General features: G+C 43.6%; 1 pseudogene across 1 annotated transcript; it reads left to right on the plus strand.

The window, feature by feature from the left end:
- Positions 1-13293: 13293 nt before the first annotated feature.
- Positions 13294-20825, plus strand: LOC308254992 (E3 ubiquitin-protein ligase RBBP6-like; annotated as a pseudogene). Its single transcript, XR_013961679.1, has 3 exons — positions 13294-13608; positions 17682-17781; positions 20569-20825. The product of XR_013961679.1 is annotated as an E3 ubiquitin-protein ligase RBBP6-like (transcript).
- Positions 20826-23405: the final 2580 nt, after the last annotated feature.

The following is a 23405-nucleotide window of genomic DNA, read 5'->3' on the forward strand; positions in this document are numbered from 1 at the left end:
AGGCTGACAGCTCTGGGTTGGGGGGCTCTAGGAGGGTGGAGGGATTGAGCAAAAAAGAAAAAACAAAGAGAAAGAACTCATGGACAACAGTGTGGTGATCGCAGGGGTAGGGAGGTGGGTGGAGATGGAGGAAGAGTATAAGGGGATATAAATAGTAATGGAAAATTTTTAAATTAAATTAAATATATATATATTATTTTTTAAAATATGTTTTATTGACTTTTAGAAAGAGAGGAAGGGAGAGGGAGAGAGAGATAGAAACATTGATGAGAGAGACACATCAGTTGGCTGCCTCCTGCATGCCCCGTACTGGGGATCAAGCCAGCAACCTGGGTATGTGCCCTGACAGGGAATCGAAATGGTGACCTGAAATAAACCAGCTGGTTCTTAACAGCAGACTGGCCTGGACCCAGGCTCATCGCAGTAGCTTATGTCCTTGTGCTAACTTTTCATCTGTAAAATGAAACTAAAAACACCTACCCCCTTAGAATTCTATAAGCATTAAGCTGATTAATACATGTAAAGTTCTTCATAAAAGTTTCCAGCATGAAGTTGACACCCAGAAATTCTTATTATTACTTTCCGTTTTGTCTTTCTTTTGTCTCCTGATATTTGTCAGAAATAACTCAATGTATTTGTCCTCAATGGGTGTCCCCATCCTCTTAGCCTGGTGATAAAATCTGAGTGCTGGGTGGGCAGGACAGAGACACAGGGAAGGCATGCTGTAGTTTCACAAGCACGTTTCTCTCGGAGTGAGGAGCCTTGAACTTTGGGCTTAGCCTGACCTCTAGTGGCCAAACAGAAAACGCCGCTGCACCAAAGCCATCCTTGCCCAGCCATGGTGAACCCCACTGTGTTCTTCCACCCTCGACAGCGAGCCCTTGGGCCACGCCTCCTTCCCGCTGTTTGCAGACAAAGTTCCAAAGATGGCAGAAACTCTCGCGCTTTGAGCACTAGGGAGAAAGGATTTGGTTATAAAGGTTCCTGCTTTCACACAATTATTCCGGTGTTGTGTGCCGGGGTGGTGACTTCACACGCCATGATGGGACAGGCGGCAGGTCCATCTATCGGGAGAAATCTGATGAAGAGAATCTCATCCTGAAGCACACAGATCCTGGCATCTTGTCCATGGAAAATGCTGGACCAACACAAGCGGCTCCTGGTCTTTCACCAACACTGCCGAGACCAAGCGATGCATGGCAAGCATGTGGTCTCTGCAAGGAGAAAGGCGGCATGGATGCTGTGGCAGCCCTGAACTGTTCTGGGTCCAGAAATGGCAAGCTCACCATTGCCGACTGAGGACAACTCTAATAAAGTTGACTTGTGTTTTAGTTTTTTAATCTTTATTGTTGAAAGTATTATAGATATCCCCTCTTTTTTCCCCCTTTGAATTCTGCCCCCAGTTCCCCAAATCATTGCCAAGCCTTCACCACACTATTGTCTGTGTCCATGGATTATGCATGCATGCATATAAATTCTTTGGTTAATCTCCCCTCCCCTCCTTCCCTCTGAGGTTCCACAGTCTGTTGCATGCTTCAATGTCTCTGGATCTATTTTGTTTGTCAGTTTATTTTGTTCATTCGATTCCACATTATAAGTGAGATCATGTGATACTTGTCTTTCTCTGACAGACTTATTTCATTTAGCATAATACTCTCCAGGTCCCTCCATGCTGTCTCAAAGGGTAAAAGATTCTTCTTTTTTACTGCTGCATAGTATTCCATGGTGTACATGTACCACAGCTTTTTTATCCACTCGTCTACTAATGGGCACTTGGGCTGTTTCCAGATATTGTAAATTGCGCTGCTATGGGTGCATATATTCTTTCTGGTTGGTATTTCAGGTTTCTTAAGATATAATCCCACAAGTGGGATCATGGGTCAAAGGGCAGTTTCATTTTTAGTTTTTTGAGGAAACTCCATACTGTTCTCCTCAGTGGCTGCACCAGTCTGCATTCCCACCAACAGTGCATGAGGGTTCCTTTTTTTCCACATCCTCTCCAGCTCTTGTCATTTGTTGATTTGTAATGGTAGCCATTCTGACAGGTGTGAGGTAATATCTCATTGTGTTTTTTTCTTTTTAAAAAAAAAACTAAGCAGGAAATGTGCTCAAATATTGAAAAGCTCAAATGTCAATGGACCCAGCAAGGAGCTTTCATTGAGAGTTTACTAAATGCTGAATTGTGCTCATCCACAGAGAAGTTGCACCCGAGGGGAAATCCACAGCTTATATGAGGCACGGGTGGATTTTAACCGAATCCTGGCTGGCTTAGAACCCTCTTGTTTATCATGAGGCACAGTGCCTGGCTGGAGAGACCATCGTCAAGTATTCAGAGAGAAAATCCCTTTTATAAGGCCCTTCACTACATCATTGGACCGACACAGGCATTCTGTGACAAAGGTGTTTATCCCCTTTTTCACACCTAGAAGCTCAGTCCTAGAGCGCCTTCCCCAAAGTCACACGCGGCCCCCATTCTGCTCGAGCCACCAGTGTTGGGTACTGTGCTAGACTCCAGGGTGAGTGAAAACAACGCACACCTGGTCCCTGCCCCCAGGAACACCGGGACTAACAAGTCAGAACCAGTGCAGCGGCCCCTGCTCCTCACTCGCACGCTCTTTTCCCTGTGACTGGAAATGCAGCTGAAAGCCAGCTAGTTTGGGGATGGTTTGCCTTTCCACCTGGACTAGACATTCAGCAAAAGCAGGCTGACCAAGACTGTATTGCCTTGTACTGCACCTTTGGAGCCTCGTGTGGGGCCTTGCTTGCGGGCAGCCAGGCGCTCAGGATGCCCTCGGTCACGTCGGTTGGAGGGGCTGCCACTTCATGAACACTATTACTGCGAGGGTGACTTATGGCTTGTTCACTGTGGACCCTGCCTGGCACGACGCTGAGCACTTCACATGAACCTGTCAGTTTATCCTCACAGCCCCCAATGAGCAGGTCCTACGGTGCTATTTGTATATAGAAGAGGAAGCTGTTTAAAGATGTCAAACAACCCACCCCCAAAATGCTAGAGCCAAGGCTGAGTCCAGTTCTGACTCCAAACCCCACACTTTTACCAGCACACTCTATCCCTAGTAGAGACCACGCACCTAACTATGGGACTCCCAATATGAGCAGGCTGTCATGTGACCCACTGAGTCATAAGAATGGGCAAGTAGAACAGAAATCCATGGGGCAGTGGACATGGCCCATTGAGGACCATTCCTGAGCAGGTGCAGAGTGTTCAATCAAGTCATACAAACATGTGACTCAGACTCCCTGCTCTCTCCCTCTGTGTCCTAATGAAGGGTTTCCTACACACAGCACAGAGAATAAAAAAACCAAAGCTAGGTCCATGGGTGCTCAACACTCCAATGCGAGTTTAAAAGACACTGTGTCCCCACTCAGAGGCAGCTTCGAGAGACTGGACAGAGCTTCGGGCAGTAGATGTGGCCTGGTGAGAAGCTAGACATGACTTATTGGCAGTGGTGAGTGGCTCCAATGACTGGCTGGGAGCCTTGAAGGAGCAAGATGGGAAATGATAGATCTTGAAGCAGAAGTCATAGGTGTGTCTGTGGGAGAGGCACAAGGAGGGCACCCTGGTGCCTCATGTCAAGGCCCACCAGAGAGCATCTTCCAAAAGAAAGCACCTGTACTAGGTGGACAGGGCGACCTGCCCAGTGGAGTGGGTCAGCCTCTATTCAGTTATGACTGGGCTATAACTGTGAGTCCTTGAGTGGAATAACCATGTGATAGGGACTCGGCAAAGGCCCAACAACAGCTCCCTCCCACCGTGGCTGATCTAGCACTGCTGCTGGTGAACATTTTGCCTGTCAGCATCATCTCTTGACACTATGTATGGAGCCATCATGAGAAAAAACCAACCAACCCACTGGTGAAAAGTTGATTGCATTGGACCATTTCTACCCTGGAGTGGACAGTGGATTGTCCCTACTATGGTTCATATGATCCCAAGTATAGGTTGTGGACCTTTCTGTCCATAGCAACTTGCTCAGCACCACCATCTAAAGACTCACAAAGTGTCTGATTTTCCATCATGGAGTCCTGGATAACAAGCTCTTAGGCTAAGGGACTTACTGTATGTGGAAGGAGAGATGGCCATGGCATGACTTTCTGCATCACTCAGAAGCTGCTTGACTGAGAGCACATTGACATGGCCTCTTAAAGTCAGAGGGCTGTCCCTCAAGATGCAGTATTTCCTCTATGGTGGTGTGTCCCCACAAGTGGTGATGCAGGGATCTGAGAACCAAGAGGTAGCAGTGGCCCCTCCACCAGCACTCCCAGTGACCCACTTAAAAATCTGTGTTTCCTCTTCCTGAAATTGTAAGCTCTACTGACCTGGCTCACAGAGGAGGGATGCCCCTAACCAGGCGACAATGGTGATCAAACCTAAACCTGCTGCCTGGCCATCTGGGGCTCCTTATACCAGTAGCCCTAACGCAACAGACAGCAGTTCCTGGGTTCACAGAGATCATTGACTTTCATTAGCACGAGGGCATAGGATTGCTGCTACATAATGAAGACAGAGAGGAGGATTCTGAAACTCAGAGCATTTACTGGGATGCTCGTGGTGCTCCCGTGCCCAATTTTAACTGTGAAGAGTCAATTACGGCAACCTCAGCCTCCTCTAGGCATGGAAACCAGGGGCTCAGAGCCCTCAGGGATGAAGACCTAGGCTAAATCACCAGATGAGCAAAATCTGCGGCCAAAATAAGCACACAAAATAATGGTTAGTGTCAGTCATTAGGGAAATGCAAATCCAAACCACAATGAGGTATCATTCCACACCCACCAGGATGGCCGTAATCAAGAACAAGTGTTGGTGAGGATGTGAAAAATCAGAACCGCACACATTCCTTGGGCAATGTGCATTAATATGGCTGCTTCAAAGAACAGTTTGGCAGTTTCTCAAAAAGTTAAACCATGTGTTACCATTTGACTAAGCAATTTCACTCCTAGGTTTGTACCCAAGAGAAATGAAAACAGGTGTCCACATAAAAACATGTACATGAATGTCCACAGCAGCATTGTTCATCTAGCCAAAAAGTGAAATAAGGCAAATGTCCATCTTGAGTGAATAAACAAAATAGTACTTTCATACAATAGAATATCATTCAACCACAAAAAGAATGAATTACTGATACATGCTATAACTTGGATGAGCCTTGAGGATATTATATTAAGTGAAAGATGCCAGATGCAAAAGACCACGTATTATATAATCCCATTTATATGTTCAGAATAGGCAATGTCCACCAAGACAGGAAGTGAGTTAGTGGTCACCAGGCACCGGGTGGAGAGGTGGGGAGGGAATGGGAATAACTGCTGATGAGCATGGGGTGATGACCATGTTTTGAAATTAGATAGTAGTGATGGTTGCACACATCTGTGAACATGCTTAAAGCCAATGAATTGTATGTTCACCAGGTAAATGTTATGGTATGTGAACTATGTCTCAAAAATGCTGTTGTAAAGATACATGATGGCAAATAAGCATATGAAAAGATGCTCCAACTTAACAACTATTAGGGAAATTAATATGAGAACCACATGAGACACTCCTACATATCCACTAGAATGTCTCACTCAAGGAAAAGAGACAGCCCGCATGCTGACAGGCCGCAGGCCACGGGAACCCTCATGCATCACTGGTGGGAATGCAAAATGGAGCCACTCCAGGAAACAGCTGGGCAGACTTTTGCAAAGTTAAACAGACACCCAATAACCTATTCCTCGGTACTGACCAAGGAGAAATGAAAACCGGTCCATGGAATTGAAGGCAGTGTTATTCACAATCACCAGAACAAGAATCAACCCATATTCAGCTAGAGCACACCACACACACACACACACACACACACACACACACACACACACACCGTCTGTCCCTACAGTGGAGGGTTAGTCCAAACAAGCAGGAACTGCATGCATGAAGGTCAAAGGCAGCATGTCAGGTGAAATAAGTCGGTCTCAAAAGGCGACACACTACAATTCCATTCATACCACGCACTGCCAAAGGCAAGACGGTAGGAATAGAAAACAGATCGACAGTCAGGGGAGGGGGAGGGGAAGGGTTGACCACACATTTTGGAGGCTGATGAAATACTGTGCATCCTGACTGTGGTAGTGTCACGTGATGGTATGTGTTGGCCAAAAATCAGAAAATTGTAAACCAAAAAGGGTGAATTTTTCTGTATGAAAATTATACATCAATTAATGTGATTTAAAAATAAATGGGACAAAAGTGGTCTGCCTCTTATATCAGTTCCCCTTCCCGAAAACAGTCATGCTCACCAGCTTGTGTGCCCTTTCAACCTTCCAGAAATATTCTAGATATATAGTCGTGTGTATGTACATATGCATGTAGCATGTATATGTGCACGTGTACATATGCAAGTATGTATGTATATATACGTTGGAAGCACTGTTTGTTACTATGCCGTGCACTTTACTACCTATTCATATCCTACCGGGACTTGGCGGCTTGTCTTGTCCCCTTTTTAAGCAGGCAGCTGCCTAGGCTGAGAGCTGCACGCAGGACCGCTCCCCCCTCCGCCCCTCCCCCGCCTCCCGCGTGCCAGCTAGCTCCTCTACTGAGCTGCCAGAGATCTGGGCAGAGGTCCCAGAGAGAGTCTGGGGCTCCCTTCTCTGGACCTTGCTTTCCAGGAACCCCCGCTCAGTTTCCAGAGGCTGTGTTTGTGCAGCCCAGTCCTCGGATTCTTCCGGCCAGTAAAGCCAGGTAGTATTCTAGCAGAGTTCTAGCTCCCCTCCCCACCCCCGCCCCCAGGCAGGGAATTGTCCTGCCTTTGAAAACTGGACACGCACCCAGGGCTGTCCCTCGCTCCCAAGTGAAGCCAGCCGGCTCGCACTTGCCGGGCTTGTCTGCGCCCACAGCTTCAGGTGCTCATTTTCCCCAGAGGTTAGAACTGTGGCTTGTGCCCGGCTGATGGGTGCCTGTGCCCAGAATTTTGCCTCAGCCTCTCCCTGCCAGGTTGCACCTTCAGGACAACCTGCAAGATCTGCACTGTTCAAGCCTCCTGTCTCCCAGCTCAGGGGCTTTTGGGGTAGGTGTGTCTTTGTCTTTTTGTTTTGCAAATAAAGTACTTTCAGTATGCCCTCGGAAAGGTCACTAAAGCTCAGCTCTGGGTTGTAAATCTGATCATGACGATGCTGTTCCCGGGGCCCTGAGGTCAGTGGAATAGCACAAGGACGGCCCATGTCGCACTGCGGGTGCTGCTCTCGGGGTCCCGTTCCCTGGAATAGTCGGTGATGGAGGTGCTATTATTACGGGCTCCATTGGGCGGTGAGGAATCGGGGCACAGTGAGCTAACGTGACTCTCAGCCCCTCGTTTCAGGCGAGGCAGAGCTGGGATTTGAACCAAGGCTGCTATGCAGCCTGCACCTGTGCACTTAGCCGCACGCCACCAGAAAGGCAGTGGCTCCTAACCCTGACTGTGCCTGGGAGCCGCCCCACGCAGCCTGTGGAGGCAGACCCTCTCCCTCTGGCCTATGTGTTTGGAACAAGCCCAGCCTGGACGAGTCTCCCTTTTCCTGCCTCACGGAGGAGGGCTTCTCCTTCCAGTCCCTGTGGGCCCTCTGCCAAGTCGCAGGCCGAGATTGTCAAGGTCACCCTCATCCCATTCCTGACAGACCTGTCCCAGCCTGCGTGGCAGGGAGAACAGGCTGCTGCGGGAGCTGCAGGGTCTGCCTGGGGGCCCATCTCTCCCCGCCTGTCTGAAGCCACAGTCCTGGTCATGTGACCCTGGGGAAGACGCTATGAGCCATGCATGGTATGTGTCACCCCACCTCTGCCTTTTAAACAAACCGCACCTGGCACCCCATGCTCTCCCAGCCTCTTCAAGTTCCAGGAAGGGCATTATGGCTCAGCAGTAACTTGGGTCTTAAGAAGCCATGGTACCCACCCACCCCATTCTCAAATTGCCCAGAACATTAACATAGGGTGGTCCCGAAGGGTCACGCCTTCCTAGAATATTGCTCTCTCAAGTCAAAAGTTGTTCCAATGGCTTCACTAATCCTGCAGGATCTGGCCCCTGCCTTTCTCTCTGGTGCAAGCCCTGTCACCCGCCTTTTCCGCACTCAGCCACACCGGCCTCCTGACTGTCCCTGCATCACACCTCAGGACTCTTGCACTTGTCATTCTCTCCACCCAGAAACGTCCTTCCCGAGGACCTCACCTCTTGTCATTCAAGTGCCAGCTCCAACGTCACCCGCTCCAGAGGCCCTTCCTGATGATCCAGGTTATCCCCTCCCCCGCCCCACCAGGCCCCATGTCGCTAACTCTGCTTCATTTTCTTCATAACACTAGTGCATTCTGCAGCCATGTCCTCGCCTTGCTTGTCTAGCTGCTTCCTGCGTCTCTCCCTCCCTAGAAGGAAGCTCCAGGCTGGCAGAAGCCTGGGCCGTCACGTGCGCTGCTGCACTGAGTGCCCAGGCCGTGGCAGGGACACACTGTCACTCAATGAGTCCTATGAAATGAATGAATGCTTTTCTCCTTACCGCCCACCCCTCCCCCATCCAGTGTTCTCCAGGAGCAAACCGAAGGCCAGGTATATGCCGAGACAGGCACAGGTGGGAAGCCCCCCACTGGGGTGAAGCCTGGCTCCATCAATACTAGCTGTGACCTTGGGCTCCCTGTGCCCAACGGAGAAGAACGGCGCCTCGTTCACAGGTCAGGATACAGGAGACAGCACAGAGCCAGGGCCAGGACTTGGGGGCACAGAGTGGGTGAGGGGGTGCGCAAGCCTGAGCAGAGGCCTATGTAAGCAAGGGCGCCCCATTTGCACGTCCTCCAGAGACCTTCCAGAGTACAAGGGAGATTCAAGGCCTCTGCCTGCTTTCATCTACTAGGCTTGTCGCTGCTGAAGGAGCCAGACAGACCACTGAGCAAGAGTTCTCGGGGCTCCACACACGTGCCCCGCCGCCTGCCAGGTGCCAGAGACAGCAAGGAGGAGGTCCGTGCCCTCCCGGAACTTAATCTAGAAATGGGGACAGATAAAAGCAGGAGATCAGAGGTAACCGAGGATAAGCAGGGATGGGGAGGCGAGCGGGCAGTGGGCCAGCTTTGCTCCTGGCACCCAGAGAGGGCAGCCGCTTCCTGCTTGGCCGTAAAATAGTCAGTGCGAGGGGAATGCCCTTCCCAGCCGGCACGCCCATTTCACATCCCGGCTCCTGTGCAACCTCAAGCACGTGACCTTGCCTCTCTGAACCTTGTTGCCAAGCTTATAAAATGGGGATGGTAGCGGAGCTATCCACTGGGTTCTCAGGAGGATTGGAAGACTGCGTGGCACAGGGCGTGGTGAAAAGGAAGCCGTGGTGGATGCCAGCCGTAGTTTGTGGTGTTACGTTTATGCACGTGGGAAGCACCGGCCACTTGATTTACTTCCCAAACAGCACTTCAGTGGTGATTCTGCTCCAGGCACTGCCAGGGAACTGTCTTCATAACCCTATCAGAAAGGCATTGGGGAGTTTTTATTGTCCTTTTTAAAAAAAACTCATATGTAAAATTGACCATCTTAACCATTTTTAAGTGTACAGCTCAGTAGCGTTAAATATAGTTACCTTTTGGTACAACAAATCTCTAACTTTTTCATCTGGCAAAACTGAAACTGTGCCCACTGAGTGTCATCTCCCATCCCCCCACCCCCAACCCCTCTCCTGTTTCGAGGAAGGCACTGTTTTAACCGAGACTGGCCACATAATTTGTGGGGTTCAGGGCGAAATGAAAATGAAAATGACGAAGAATGCCAAGACAGCAGCAGCAGAGTATGAAATCAAGCACTGGGCACTTCTGCGCGCAGCCATACAGACCCATGAGACAGGCCTTATAGGAAACCAAGGCCAGAGAAGCTACGTTACTTTCCGGAGGTCAAAAGGCAAATGTTGGAGCCTCTCAAAGTAGATGACTGCTGCCTGCTCTGTCACTCCCAGGAAGGTCTGGTCAGAATACCGTCTCCAGGGAATAACGCTACTGTGGCAAATCATCTAAGAGAGGAAACAAGCTTTTGTTGGGTTTATTCTGAAAGTCAGAGAACATGCCACCCCAACATATGCTGTGTTGTTATATTGATGATCTTGACATGCAGATGCTTGAACAACAGCAAATGCATGCAGAGGCTTTCACTGAAGTCTCCTGATCTGCCTAAAATCGGACCCCCCAAAAGGAGCTCAAATGTCATAGGTCCCCTTCACGGGAGAAGTGTCATCAGGCAGAGAAGACTGACTCCTGTCACAGGACAGGAGAGTAGAAGTTGACATCACACCCAAACTTTGTTACAAACTATTTCCCCCCACCCCCAGTCATCTTTCCTAAAAATCATTTACTCTCCTCTAAGAGGCCTACATCTCCCGTCCCCTTTCCCTGGGAAGAAGGTATTTAAATCTGCATTCTAAGCCACCTTGGGGAGTTACTCATTTTTCCCTGGGATCTCCCACAAATACACGAGGTACACATGTTAATGAACTTTTGTTTTTCTCTTGGTGATCTGTCTTTCATTACAAGGGCCTCCACTAAGAACTCAGAAAGGTAGAGGAAAACTATTTTTCCTCCTCCATAATTCTATCTCGGGAAATCAAGGCCTCAGCTGAACAATGAGGTTGGCTCAAGTACCAAGCAATCCCGGCTGACAGGAGGGAAGCTTCTAGGGAGAAATCAATGATATTAGCATCAAAGTGGGATGGAGGGCACACGCATAGTTGCTGGTGGGAGTTTAAAGTGGTTCAACATTTTTGGAGGATGATTTGGCAAATTCGATAGAAATGTTCAAGGTACATCCAAGAGTCTTCTACTAGGAATCGCATCTGCTGAGATAAAGCACAAGCGCATAAGCCCTGGTCAGAACCCAGGATGCTACTGCGGGCTCTCCTTCCATGATAGGAAAACCTGGTAACAACCTGCATTTTTAGGACAAGGTGGCATCTATACTAATAAAAGGGTAATATGCTAATTAGACTGAACATCTTCCGGATGACCTTCCAGATGTCCTTCCGGACGTCCTTCCTGACAAAGCCATGTTGGCAGGGCCAAGGCAGAGGAGGTTAGAGGCAATCAGGCAGGCAGGGGAGAGCACTTAGGGGGATCAGGCCAGCAGGGGAGAGCAGTTAGGGGGATCAGGCTGGCAGGCAGGTGAGCGGTTAGGAGCCAGGGGTCCTGAGGGGTCCCAGATTGGAGAGAGTGCAGGCTGAGTTGAGGGGACCCCCTTCCCATGCACGAATTTCATGCACTGGGCCTCTAGTGTAATAATAATACCCCCATGCTTCAAGGGAAAATATTCCAATCCACTGAGGGGATTCTTGGCACAGTTACCAGCTTTTATAATTAGAAATGAGATTTCGGACCTGCCACTGAACAGGCATTGCCCTGATTGTGGGAATTCAGAAAGTTCATGATTGCTAGTTTCAGTTCCCTCGTTTATAAATTGGAGATAACGGTAGTGCTGATCACTTCGGGTTTATTGTTGGTGTTAAACTGACATTGAACCACAGTTATTGACACACACTGAGCCATGTACCCAGCATGGTCCTAAATAATGGAAATGTACTCATTTATTTAATTCATAGCAACCCAGTAAACCACGTATTTTTTTTTTAAATCCTCACCAGAAGAGATGTTTTTATTGGTTTTTTAGAGAGAGAAAGGGGTGAGAGAGAGATAGAAACAGAGACAGAGAAACATCGATTGGCTGCCTCCCATACTTGTCCTGACAGTGGATAAAACCCAAAACCTAGGTATGTTCCCTGACCAGGAATCGAACCCACGACCTTTTGGTGTACAGGATGACACTCCAACCAACTGAGCCACCAGCCCGGGCCAAGTAACATTTTTTAATGGAAATTTTTAGAAATTAAATTTATTGGGGTGACAGTGGTTAATGACATATCAGTTTCAAGTGTACAGATCTATAACACATCTGTAATCTTGCATTGTGTGCTCACCTCCCAAAATACAGGGTGCCCCCCAAAAATGTATGGTAGTGGTTATAAATTCTACCCTGGGGCTGCTTCATAATTTCCATTAGAATATCTTAGGGTACCGAGTTTTTTGGAAGGCTATGTTAGGGGGTGCTTGCATAGCAACCATAATGTTTACTTAAATTGGGAGGCTCGTCAGAGTTGGGAGTTGTAGGCAAGGGGAGCTGGCCGGGCATCCCTCGGAACCCCACTTTGTGGTGCAAACTAGTCTGGTAACAGCTGCTGAAATCTGAGCTCCCCACCCAGAACCGCACTATGAATCGGCCCTCTTTCCCAGTCTCCCCCTCCCTTTTGAGGCCGATGGTTTCTTCCGCTCTCTCGGCTGGTTCCGGTTCCGCGCTCCAGCGTCACAAAGCGCGGGGTCACGTGGGCAGAGTGCGCTTTGTGACGCCGCGGGCCCCGCCCCTCGCCGCCGACGCGCGCACGCCGGCCCCGCCCGCAGGCGCCGCCCGTGCAGTTCCTGCTTAAGAGACCCCGGAGTGGGCACTCGCTTGGAGTCAGGCCGCGTCCGCCATAGTGCCTGGTTTGGAGGTGTCGCCGGCTCTTAGTGAGGGCCCGGGAGCGGCACGGGGCGGGACAGAAAGGAAGCCCTCGTCGTCGCCCAGCGGTTTCCGGGCGTGTTCTCGTCGTTCTGGGCCTAGAGGCGACGGGAGCGGAAGGCGAGAGAAGCGCGGAGCACTCGGCGTGAGGAAGCGTCCGGGAGCCTCGGCGGCGGCGCCAGGTCACCGAAGCCCCCCGGCCGCCGGCGGGGCCCGGGTGGTGAGGCCGCGCCCGGAGCCCGGTGGAGGCCCGCTGCCGGTTTGGTGGCGGCGGCGGGGGGTGGCGGCGGCCTGCGAAGGAAGGCCTGTTCTCCGCCGACCGCGCGTTTGGGCCTAGGCCGCGGCGCCGAGGCCTCCGGGGAACCGGAGCCGGGGCGTGGGGGGGCGGGCCTGGGCCTGGGAGCCACGCCGGTCGTCCGCAAGCCAGGAGGAGGCGAGAGGCCGCTGGTGGACTGCGGGCCTAGGCCCTCTCCCCTCGGCCTTCTCGCGGGGCCCGGGTCACCCCAAACCACGGAGAGAGCCACCGGGAGGTGCGGCCGCACTATGGACCCCTGACCCCGTTGGGTCACTCGGACTTTTAACGTGTGGACTGACCGCGACTGACTGCACCGGCTGCCGGCCCTTAGCATGAGCGAGGGGGACCCGGCCGGGTGACGCGGTGCCCGTTGGCGGAGCCCCTGGCCCTCCCGCCCTCGTCCGCCCTCCTGCACATGAAGTGATTCCGAGGTCGGGGTCTGGATTGCGGTTATCACGCCCCTGCTGTGGGGAGGGGGTGTTTAATCCGAGGCCTTAGGTCCTTCGGTGTCTTGTGAGTGTTTTGTGTATGTACATATTCTGCTCTTAAGTTTATAAATATACATATATTGAGCGTGTCCACGTCTCCTCGCCGAACCTTAGGAGTCCTTTGGCACCATGTCCTGTGTGCATTATAAATTCTCTTCCAAACTCAACTATGACACCGTCACCTTTGATGGGCTCCACATCTCCCTCTGCGACCTAAAGAAGCAGATTATGGGGAGAGAGAAGCTGAAAGCTGCCGACTGCGACCTGCAGATCACCAACGCGCAGACCAAGGAAGGTAAGAGCACATGGACTCGGTGCCGGTGGAGACATACCGGTTGGGAGGTTCCCAGCCAAAGACTAACCGCCATAATGGCTCTTGTGGGTCTTTCTGAGGCTGTTGGTACAGCCAAGGGTTGTAGCATTCGGCCTCGGAGTTGAACAGGCTGTATTTGCTCTGTGCATACGGGGATCTATAACAGGCTAATCCTCTCAAATGGTTGGAAAAGGCTGTGGTGGGAGAGGATGGGGGTTCTTTGGGAGCTTGCCCCACTGTTACTTCTCTAACTTTCTAACCTAACTGTTGGGGGCAAATTTTATGTCCTTTTCTCCCTTCTCCTGTCTGTCTATTTTAATTTTGGAATTGTCCTTATTGTAGAGAAGAGAGCCTCACTTTAATATTTTGGAGGATTTAATCCAGCCAGTCTTCAATGTTGGAATTGCTTTAGTCTTGAGTGCAAATTTCAGAATTAGTAATACAGTAATTAAGTGGCTGTGCTCTTTGTTCATTTTTACTAAATATCAAAAACAGACTTTTTAAAAAGAAATGATTGTAGACTTTACATAGTGATGTTGATATTAGGATACTGAAAAACAGTAGGCTGCTGCCATATGAGTACCAGTAATCCGCTGATTGTACTCTTATTTTATATGCATTTTTTTATAATATTGAGAGTTTAACAGTAGATACTGAAAATGTGACAAATGATCCTTTCAGATTCTGACTCTGAGCTTGTCTGGGTTTCTTTTTCTCAGTATTGTAATGATCTGTAGTTTTCAGTTGGTCAGTCATTTGAGTTTTATTGATGGCATCAGAAGAAATAGAGCGAAGTTCTAATTAGGTTAGGGTTTTTCTTGATTACTAAATTTGGTTTATGGTAACAAGGGTTCTTTTAATTGCAGTGGGTTGGGGGGAGTCCCCCACTTCTAGCCTGTTGTTTGGTAGATAGAATGTCTTGTCATGGTAAAGAGCTGTTTTCCATTTACATCCGATATTAAGTATGATTGTATTATTGTGTTAAGGAACAGCACTATTGGCAATCATGACTCAAAAATATTCATTAAGAAAGAATTTTATTTATTCACGTGATAATGTGTGAAAGAATATTCTGTTTCCCCCTTTAAAAATAGTTTCATACTTAAGGGACACTTCACGTGAGGCCATGGTAATTGTAATTATGTGTAGCATCTCTGTACTTAGGAGAGGAAAAACTGGTGGTCAGGAAGGTTTGAAAAACAGCTTTTAAAAATATTCAAGAAAATACCTTAAGGGAATTACTTTTTCTTTAAGGCCACCAAAAACATTCCTTAATTATTATACTTTACAGAACAGGTGATTTTATAAGAATTTCAGGCCATCTTGATAGGGGAATGGTACTTATGAATGAAAGACAATACAAATAGAATTAAAGAATATTAAGTCAATTTTAATCATTAGATACTATGCAAGCTTCATATTTTATTGCAATATTACACAATTTAATCATTTGGGGCTAGACTTTGTCCATCTTTTCCATCTAATAATTGAATACAACTTTGTTAGACTGGAGTAAATTTGATGGAGTAAGGCGATGGAATTCTTGTTCAAAATTTAAGACTTTCGTGACATGTTATTTTTTTTCTAAGCCAGGAAATTATGTGGTACTTTATTTTGGTAAACGCTGAAAGAGAGAGGAATGCTTTCTTTGCCCAACAGCATGTTTATTTTATATATTTGTGTGAACTGTCCTTATTAGAGAGAGCTTTGATACTAGATTGGTTAAGAGAAGGAGCTCCCGGGGAGGAAGTGTGCATTGTTTGCAATCCTCACATTAGGGGAGAAATACTGTAGTGCAGAGGACAGTCACTTAATGAGTTTTATTGGAAATATTATCTAGTGTCACGAGACAGCTGAGTAAGAGTCCCCCTTAGTTTTAGCACCATCCAGTGAGTTAAAGAGTATAGAATAAGTGCTTATAGCTTCATAATAGGAGATTGTATGTTTTTCCTATATAACTATATAACTTATTTACTTGTGTTTCTGCACACACACACACCCCCCCCAAAAAAACCCTTCATTTGAACTTACTGCGAAAGATTTGGAAGCTGAGGGTGAAGTATTTTTAAAATACTCTTATTATACATTTTCCTTCATTTCTCAAATGCTCTTGTTTTTCATTCCATCCATGATGTGCATGTTTTTGGATTAAAAATTATCCTGGTGTCTAGAAAGAGTCTTTTGAAGTTAACAGGCTACTTAAGGGTAGAAAATCATTGATGTAATTCAGGTACATAAAAATTAAAAGGTCAGTTACAGTGTCTGGTGTTAGGGCACCTAACTTTTAGTTTGACACAGCACTTTGTTGATTAAATTAATTGTCCTAGAAAGCTACTGTGAACACATTTGCTATTTTCCCCCCATTGAACACTTTTGAGAGTTGTTACACATTCAGAAACTGTCAGGTGTTTGACACCAAGTTTTGATTCTAGAATTTGCTTTTTAAAGATTCTCCATCTCTGTTCCCAATATTTCTTAGCTTGCTTAGAATCTGGAACTGTCATAAACTATGCAAGATGATGATAGGCTTACATTGGTATTCCTGGATCTAGGAAATTGCATCATTCTAACTGAATACCTGTGAGATACAGCCTACTTCTTGAAATATACTGAAAATAACCCTTTCCTGAACAACTTAGTTCATAACAGGAAATACCAATAATACTATGATTTAAAAAAATAGAACTGATAATATATTTTCATATATATATTATATATATTGGAAAATGTTTAGATATGTGACAAACATGAAATAATTGAAAGTCAGTCACTTGGTGGTAACTTATGTGAAACAAGTAAACTCATAACCTTAACAGAATAAACCCTAATGTCTGTCTGATTGTGTGATTAAGGGAGTTGGGTACATTTTTTCATCCTTCTCCCTGTATTGGATTATTTTTCTTTTTGATAATTTTACTAATTCCTTCCTTAGCAACTCTTTTTACCATAGTTAAATTCATTGAACCATTTACTCTTTAAATTTTATTCTTAGAGAAATATGCAATAATAGTTCAAAGAGTAGAAAAATAGGATTCACTAATCTTCCCAGGAATTGACATCACTGTTCATCCAGTTGTTTAAACCAGGAACTCAGAAATTCATGCCCAATTCTTGTTTCTCCTTCACCCTCCCCCCCTTTATCCCAATTCAATTCATCCACAAGCCTTAGCAGTTCTGCCTCAGACATTCTGACTCTCCATTTCTCTCTCATATCCCAGCCCAGACCATTCTTATCTCTTACCTGGACTGCAATGCAGTGGCCCTATTAGTTAGCCTGTTTCTAATTTTATTTCTCTATGGGTTCATGCTCCACTTAGATAACAGAGTTACCATTTTGTTTTGTTTTAACAAAATTTTCATTGTTTTTGTTTAAAATCCTTCAATAACTTTTTGTTGTATTTAGAAACAAAATATAAATCAATGTATGATCACTACCTTTCTGCCTGTATTTCACATTATTTTCTTCAGCTGTTCGGCCTTTTTGTTTTTTCCAAGTGCGTTCCTTTCTATCTGAAACATAGCCTTTTGCACATCTGGCTGGCCTCTCAGTTTTTTAAGTCTCAAATGTCAGTTACTTCCTTGAATCAACATTCTATTCAAAATTGCATTCCACTTAATTCTTTATTACAAAACCCTTTTTTCTGTGTTTAAACACAGCAATTTAAATTTTTAGTCTCCTTCCCCCAGTAATACTTACGTTAAGGGGCTAGGAGAGACAGAATTTCTTTGTTATAAATAACAGCTTTTTTCATAGTTCAGATGTTCAGCATTAGTGGCTAAATTAACTGAAATTTGGGGGTCCACAAAAGTGGACCTGCCAGGGCCAAGAACCAGTTGACTATTTGGTGTCCTTTGAAGAGAAGTCCCCCTTACGGCTTTGGATATTTTTTCTGACAGTATCAGTAATCCAGATGCAAGGAATATGTAGTTATTAATGCTCTTTTATATTTAAGTTTATTTCCCATAAAATTCATGTTTGAAGTCCTCTAATTCTTGAGGACTGTGACTTTACCCAAATCCCCAAATAGAAATTCATTTCTATCATTTATTTACAGAATATACTGATGATAATGCTCTGATTCCTAAGAATTCATCTGTAATTGTTAGAAGAATTCCTATTGGAGGTGTTAAATCTACAAGCAAGACGTACGTTATGTAAGTATCAATTTCATGTATTTAAGTTCTCAAAATAATAGACTTTTGGTATGAGAAAGAACCAAGGATGTTTTAGAACCAAACCTCCGATATCTCCTCAATCATTAAAACTGTGATGATTGGTTTGTTTTTCCTGATTTCTTCCCCCAGGTAGATTAACTTAACCTGTAGTTAGGAGTAAGCACCATTAGGAAGATTTTCTCTATATAGGTAATATTTAGAGAGACAAAATGATGTTCAAATAGTGAACAAGTATTTCTGTACCCTTCTTTGCCTCTACACTTTCTTTTTCCCACCTACTGTTAAATGTATATGAGTTTCTTAAGAAATCTGTGCTAAATATTTTGTCAACATCAAGAGTATTAAATGCCAACATTTGCTCCTCATCAAAAAGGGATTTTGTCGGGAGGCTAGAGAGTTTATAGGATTTTTGAGCAGATAATGGAATCAAACTTAGGTTTGACTATACTTACTGCTTCACACTAATTTGTGACTTTGGGTAAGTTACTTAAAGTCTGTACCTTAGAGTTCTCAAAATGAAATAGGGATATGAATAAACAGTGCCTGGTACATGGTAAATGACCATTATTGGTAAATGACCAAAACAGCAATACTTTAGGACTAGTCTAGAGCTTAACAAGGAGGCAGGGTTAACATTTTATATCTTGTAACTTTCTATACTTGCTAATTTATTTTTATTTTATTTTTTTAATATATTTCTTTATTGATTTCAGAGAGGAAGGGGGCTGGGGGGGGGAGAGAGAGAGAGAGAGAAACATCAATGATGAGAATCACTGATCCGGCTGCTTCAAGCAGCACGTCCCCTACTGGGGTTCGAGCCCAAAACCCAGGCAAGTGCCCTTGGCCGGAATCAAACCTGGGACCCTTCAGTCCACAGGCCAACGCTCAATCCACTGAGCAAAGCAAGCTAGGGCTTTCTTGCTATTTTAATGGTGATAGCAAAATCGTAATATGTGAAAAGGACAGCAACTTAGGCCATTTGTTTATTCATTTATTTTAAAGATTTTTTTAATTGATTTTGGAGGGGGGGGGCGACATCTGTCTGCTGCCTCCTGCATGCTGTCTATCAGGGGTTGAGCTGGCAACCTTTTGGTGTACCGGGTAACACCCAGCCAACTGAACCAAACAGGCCAAGGGGCAACATAGGCTATTTAAAGAGTAGTGATTTCCCCTTAGGAGTTAGATAGCCTTATTTATAATTTTGGCAAATTCTGCTTTTGGTTAATGAAAACATTCTTGAATTTGCTAATTTATCAGTCCTAGGAAATGGAATGTGTTCTTAGAATTGAGGTACAATCATTTCTTAGAGCTTCACTTCGTGTGGGCAAGTCTTCATTCTTACAGATTATTCTGATTGTTTACTGTAAAGTTCCATTCCATTTGGAAGTCCTTTTGTATAATATCTCTGTATAATAACAATTTAAAAGACTGAATATTTTTTTTTTGCTGTAAATACCAAGTGAACTATGTGTTTTTTGTGTAATCTTAAGAAATTGTAAGGAAAAAATTAATTCCTAGAATCTAGTGTGAAATTACACTTTAATTTACCAAGTACCTTTTAAAAACATTGAGTTTTAGATTTTTTTTATATATATATTCAAAAACTCTTGGGGAATTATTTGAAGTACATAAAAAAATAAGTTGGCTGTTAGAGAATTTCATGTTAATTTACTAAGGATATGATTTCCTTTGTAATATATTTGACTCCTAAAATGCCTCTTGAGTTTGTTGAACAATTAGAAAAAGAAAACTTTATTTTTACCTCAGGACTTCCAAATCATGCACAAACTTAGAAACTCCTTTCAGGTGCTACACATTTCTGAATAGTCTGGACAGCATAAACAAAAACTAAAATTAAAACTAAGCATATTAAGACTATATATTTAGCAATTCAACCTCTGGCCTGTTTCCTGTGAGGCCTTAAAACAAATTTTCTTTTGGGGTTTGTGTGCTCTTTAAAAATTAATTTATCCAATTATCCATACCATTTAACTCATTCTTTTGACTAAAATACTCTGTCAAACTATGTTGTTTTTTTCTGGAATTTATAATTCTTTTTTAACCTTTGGTCATTGTATTGAGACTTTTTAAAAAATAATAGTAATTATCCAATAGTACACAAACTTTAAAGCAACTTCAGTATCAAGAAAGTGTTTTTTAAATTAAAAAAAATTAAAGTAACTATCAACCTCTTTCTGGATTTGAAATCCAGTTTTTGGAGCACAACAATTTCTCAGGGATCCAAATTACAAATATTAATGATGGTCTTGCTTTAAGAAAATCTGATGTGTGAAAATTTACATCTGTACCTATTAAGAACTGGGAAAAAGTTTAATAGAAATAGTTCTTAATAGACCGAACTATTCTAAGTGGCAATAAGTCAAAAGACATGTGAGTTTACGGAGGTGGATTGTCAGATGTGGGAGTCATATGGGACATTGTCTTAATAACTGTCTCATACTTACATTTCTCAGACCATTATTCTAATGAACATATTTTCACTCAAATGCCATCCATCTTTCCTGGAAGATTCTAGAGGTCTGGCAGGCCTCCAGAGTAGATTTTTTTTTTTTTTTAATCACAAATGCATCTTAAACTGATAGTGTTCAAAGGTGGTAAAGATTAATTAAAGTAGTGTATTATTTTGGAAATTGGCTGTTTGTAAATCTCTGTCCCAAAGGAAAATTGTCCTGCAAAAGTGTGATAGAGAGAAAATCCTAAATAGCTGCTCATAGAGCTAATGTTATTTTTGTTTTTGTTTTTTAGAAGTCGAACTGAACCAGTGATGGGAACTTCAAAAGCAGTATGTAAAAACACAATCTCACACTTTTTCTACACATTGCTTTTACCTTTATAATGTTGCAGTGAAGTAAATCATATTAGACCTTAATATCCAACTGATCATAGCACATATTGTAAATAAAATGTATTTTGATGACAGCTCAGTTGAATCTGGATATATGTGGCATAATTTGCACACTTACTTTGTAGAAATGGGTAATTTGTGCCCCAAGAACACTGTTTCGTATTAAATAATAGCAACCCTGTATGACACTGTGTTGTACAGCTAATGTATGATCCTTTTTAGGTCATGTAGGTTTTACATTACTGAACATGATAACATGTTCTGCATCTGTCTGTCTATAGTTAGCATTTTGTATGTATGTACAGGCTGTTGTGTGCTTTTTGTTTCTTGCAATAAAAAAATGTTTGGAATGTATATTTTGCCATTTTCACGTTGTATCACTTAGTTTTTGTTAGGTTATTTTTTTCTGCCTGATGGATGGCTTTTAAAAGGGGGTTAGCAACATGCAAAGCTCCATATTAAAGTTTGATGTTTTCTCTGAAGTTCAGAGAAGAAAGCTTTCCAGAGCCCATTGATGCAGCTTTATTATTTAGTTTTGCTTTATTTGGCAATTTTGAGCTCCTATTCTTTATTTCTGTCCTTACTTTAAAGTGAAACCTGAAATTGGGCCCTCCACCAGGATATCAATGTCTCCTCAATGATTTTGATGATTTTATACAATTGAGTACATTGTTTTCAAATTTCAATATAAGGTCTTTCAGTTCCAGTTTGCTCAATTGTCCAAATTAAAATATTTCCCTGTTTCTCATAAAATAATCTAATTGAGAACTGTACCTTATCAAAGGTAACTACCCTTAACCAGGGTAACGTCTTAATTTTATCACAGATTAACTTGAAGTACGATCCCATTTTGACTTTGAGCTAATAATTAGTAGTAGTTCTCAGTTGTGGGGTTGAAGCATCTGTTTCCAAACACAGGTCTGCAGTAATTGGTTCTGTAAACTGGATGGTTCTCTAAACATTTGACTGCTCAGGCTGATTTATACACAAGATGTCTGAAATCTTCATTTAGAATTCAAGGGTACTGCTTGCTGTTTCACTTTATCCTTTTTAAATACTGATCTTGAATTGTGTATTAGGCATTTCACTAACCTTGGATCATTGGATCTTAAACATGATAACATAGAAAATCTGAACTTTGGACTTGTTCTCTAAAGTATATATGGCCTTTAGTTCCCATGGAATTAAATAACAGTGATTCCAAACTCAGTGTTTGGGGTGCCCCCCCCTCTTTTAGGGTATATGGGTTTTTGTTTTTTTAAGCATAATGCTGTAAAAACTGTCCAAGATTCTGTTTTGCTGGTGATGGGTTTAAAACTGATTTTTTAAAAATGTATCCAAATGCTAGCACAAAATAGATGACTATCCTGGTGACTGTAGTAGTTAATGTAACACATTTTGTATAAAGTACATTTTATATAGTATTTAAACTAATTCAGATGAAGTTTTATTTCTTGAAAACAGTTATTTCCTTTTTGTTTATTAGCATGTGTATAAACACAAATCACATGTTCATAAATAAAGTTAACATTCTTTTAGCCTTGTGTGTTCCCTGGCATGTCTGTATTACACTTAAAAGCAGCAGTTTATTTTACGCTTATTTAGGTTTCTCTTTCTTTTTGTTTTTTAGTACTTTAAAAGTGGCTTTAATTTTTTAGGTAGAATTATCTGAAATGGAGACATTAAATAACAATATCCCCCGTCATTTATTTGCTTTGGGGTACATTTGCTGACATTTAGGATGAGAGAAGAGCTTCAACAAGTGTAATTTGTTCCCATCTTAGGAGACTTAAGAATCACATGTATTGTTCCAAAAACCAAGTAAGATAAAATCACTAAACCAGGTTTTTACATTCTGATTAGTAGAAGTGAATGTATGTACATTTTGGTAACTTGGCCATCTCTAATCAAAGATGGCTGGCTATTTCTGTCTGTACTCTTCAGCTTTGTTTACTTAGTTGTCCTTCCATGTTGCGACTCCAAAACTGGGTGCTCTTCCTACTAACTGAACATCAGAATTACATTGTGTTAGGATCCTTTAATTTCAAGCAAGTGCATTTGGCATTAAAGATTTTAGATTCTTGCTCCCGGAAGCAAGGCCGCAAATTAGATGTGGGGAGGTATCTTAATGATGTCCACATTATGCACCAAGCAGTTGTTTTGAAGACTTTTAATGTGGCAGAATTTGTTTTTATCAATAGTATCTTAGAGTTACTGTATTTATTGATGTTTAGAACATAAAAATTTCTAGTCATTTTTAAGCCATTCCTTGTCAGCAGTTCTCAGTTATTCGTACCTTGCTATATGTAGAAAACAATTAGATACCCTTCTAAATTTGTGGTACATTTGACTTCCTTGTGAATTATAAAATATTTAGATGCTATGGTGATTATTTGGTGGAAAAAAGTTATTTAGATGCCATTGAATATTTGAAACCACTTTCAACCCAATAAATATCCAATACTAATAACAGGTTGGCAGAAAGCTAAAAAGAAAGGACAAGAAAGCCTGGCATAAGAACAAAAAGACATTATATTTTAAGTGTTAGAGTGAGATGAAAAAAATTTTAGTTTTTCAGTTCCAGCAGTAAGAAGGTTAACGTAAGTGATTTACTTTCTTTCTAAGGAAATGATCAGTATCATATTTGAGGTAGTAAAGCATTGTTTTAAAGGTTATTTGTTTCATTGGTTAGGAGCATAGTATAGTATATAGATGATGGGTGACAGTTTATTTAGTT

Source organism: Plecotus auritus, assembly GCF_963455305.1.
Source record: "Plecotus auritus genome assembly, chromosome: 7".
NCBI classification, from domain to species: domain Eukaryota; kingdom Metazoa; phylum Chordata; class Mammalia; order Chiroptera; family Vespertilionidae; genus Plecotus; species Plecotus auritus.